The 2,306-nt window shown below is 36.1% G+C and overlaps 1 non-coding gene across 1 annotated transcript; it reads right to left on the minus strand.

Moving 5' to 3' along the window:
* Positions 1–1,798: 1,798 nt before the first annotated feature.
* trnad-guc (transfer RNA aspartic acid (anticodon GUC)) lies at positions 1,799–1,870 on the minus strand. The gene has a single exon. It is a non-coding gene; the product is annotated as a tRNA-Asp (tRNA).
* Between the last annotated feature and the right edge of the window lie 436 nt (positions 1,871–2,306).

Raw genomic sequence — 2,306 nt, forward strand, 5'->3', positions numbered from 1 at the left:
ATATTTTGATTTGTTTATTTTTCAGTGAGATTGTAATATGTATATATTGTCAGAATTCTATTTTTCTTTATACTTTAATATTTTGGATCAGTATTTACTAATCTTAAAAAGTGCTTAAAGCATTTAATAAAAACAACTGAAAATTACTCACTGGCTGTCGCTGAGTTACAACTATCCGCAGCTGGCCCTGCGTGACAGGCAGGGATACTTACCACTTCAGCTCCATAACACTTGCCCGCTGATTAAGCCTGAAATACACAGTAATAACACAGTAATAAGCATTATAACAGCAATAATTGTTTTGCTTATGAAATACAATACATGAATTTATTCTAACTTAAGTAATTTGTTATGGTTTAATATTTTATCTAAGATATTTTATTTAATCTTGCCGACCTGGAACTCTCAAAAGAACAAGAAAGACTTGTCCATCTGTCATTGTTCAGCAGTTCACTGTGTAACACAAACAAAAATAGCTAAATTATTTTTTTAAATAATTATTTTATAGGTTTATAAAACCAACACAACACATACAAATTTGTATACAAACATTAGGGAAGTCGTGGCTTCGGCAACTCATTAGAGAGTTGGACTCGTAACCCAAAGGTTGCAGGTTCGAGTCTTGTACCGGCAGGGTGGGGGGGGTGAATGTACAGCGCTCTCTCCCACCTTCAATACCATGACACTAATTCTGAGTATGGGTCACTATACTTGGCCACATGTCACTTCACAAGTGCTTGTTACACCATTGTGTTACACTATTGTTTTCTAGTGCTTCATAATCACTTTGTTTTGTTTTGAATATGCTTACATATAAATGTTTGTGTTGTATGTGTTTAAATGACCTATTAGGCCCAATCCCAATTCTACCCCTTACCCCTTCACTTTCCCCTTCCCCTTCCTTTCGCACGTTCATGTGAAGGGGTAGGGGTGTCTCAATTCTCTTTTGGCTGGAGGGGTAGGGGGAAGGGCCAGATAGCCCTTCAAACTAAGTTTTTTCGGGACCTCACTTCAAACGAAGGTGTGTGATAAATTTCCCCGCATACGGCAATATGGTTGCCTAAGCAAGCAGAGAGACCTAAATACAAAAAAATTTAAGTATTTTTTGACATATATATAAGGATTTTAATAACAAATAATAATTTATGTTGCATTCAATCTTGTGTTCATATGTACGGTTATGTTCTCCGATGAAATGTTTGCAAAAAATCGGCATGATAAAAGTTCTCTAATGTTACTGACTGCACGATAGTTCCACAACATATTTTACTGATACCCGCTGCTTTGACAAAGTAAATACTAGTCTGGTGGCAGGTAACCTATCTTTTAACGCACGTCTGATCAATGCATTGTTTTTATGTCCATGAATACGTGAATACGTGGAAGTTTGTGATAAACATCGGCGCATTTACTTTGACGTAGGAGCTAGCGACGACGTATGCGTTACAGTGTAGTAGTGGTGTCCCATTTCTTAGGGGAATATTTTCAGCCCTACCCCTTGACACTCTGTTTCAAGAGGCAAGGGGAAGGGGTAGGCGTATGGGTAGGGGAAGGGGTATAAAATAGAATTGGGATTGGGCCTTAATATTGTATATTGTATGCATACATGTTTAAGTAGATCTGAGGCAATTCTCGGAGTGAATTTTCTTATAAATGCACATGTATTTGGCGATATTATTAATATTTGTTTTTCTAAAATAAGTGTATTGAAAGCCTATGCTGTAACAATATCCTTACAGTATTATTACTTGTTGATAATATAACATTGACGAGAATAAACTGGCAAAAAGTTTAGCATCTCCCCGTCGGGGAATCGAACCCCGGTCTCCCGCGTGACAGGCGGGGATACTTACCACTATACTAACGAGGAGTGGCTTAGTGGTCACATGGTCCAGGCAGTACAAGAACCATACTAAGAGAAATCTATGTATTTGTGAATTTCTAATGTTTTCTTAGTGAACAATTAGAAGGATGGTAATTACCTTTCCTACACCATACAAAGAACTGAAGAGGAAATGGTGGCCTTCTGATATCATTTCCTGTACAATAAACATGAGCTCTTGTTACTGCTTGTCATTACATACTAGTAATTTTACTTAAGAATATTTTATTAAACTATATTTCATCTCATGTGTCCATCTCATAGTCCAAATCACTGAAATCAAAGTTCAGTATTATAGTGTAAGAATGACAACATATCATTAAGACCACGTGTTCTAGTCTACTAATAATACAATTATAATCAAAAAACACTTTTTAAAGGAGTATTTACCAGAAATATAATTTACCAGAATTTATTTAGGAGA

Source organism: Sinocyclocheilus anshuiensis, unplaced genomic scaffold (genome assembly GCF_001515605.1).
Source record: "Sinocyclocheilus anshuiensis isolate Anshui unplaced genomic scaffold, SAMN03320099.WGS_v1.1 scaffold1389, whole genome shotgun sequence".
Classification (NCBI taxonomy): domain Eukaryota; kingdom Metazoa; phylum Chordata; class Actinopteri; order Cypriniformes; family Cyprinidae; genus Sinocyclocheilus; species Sinocyclocheilus anshuiensis.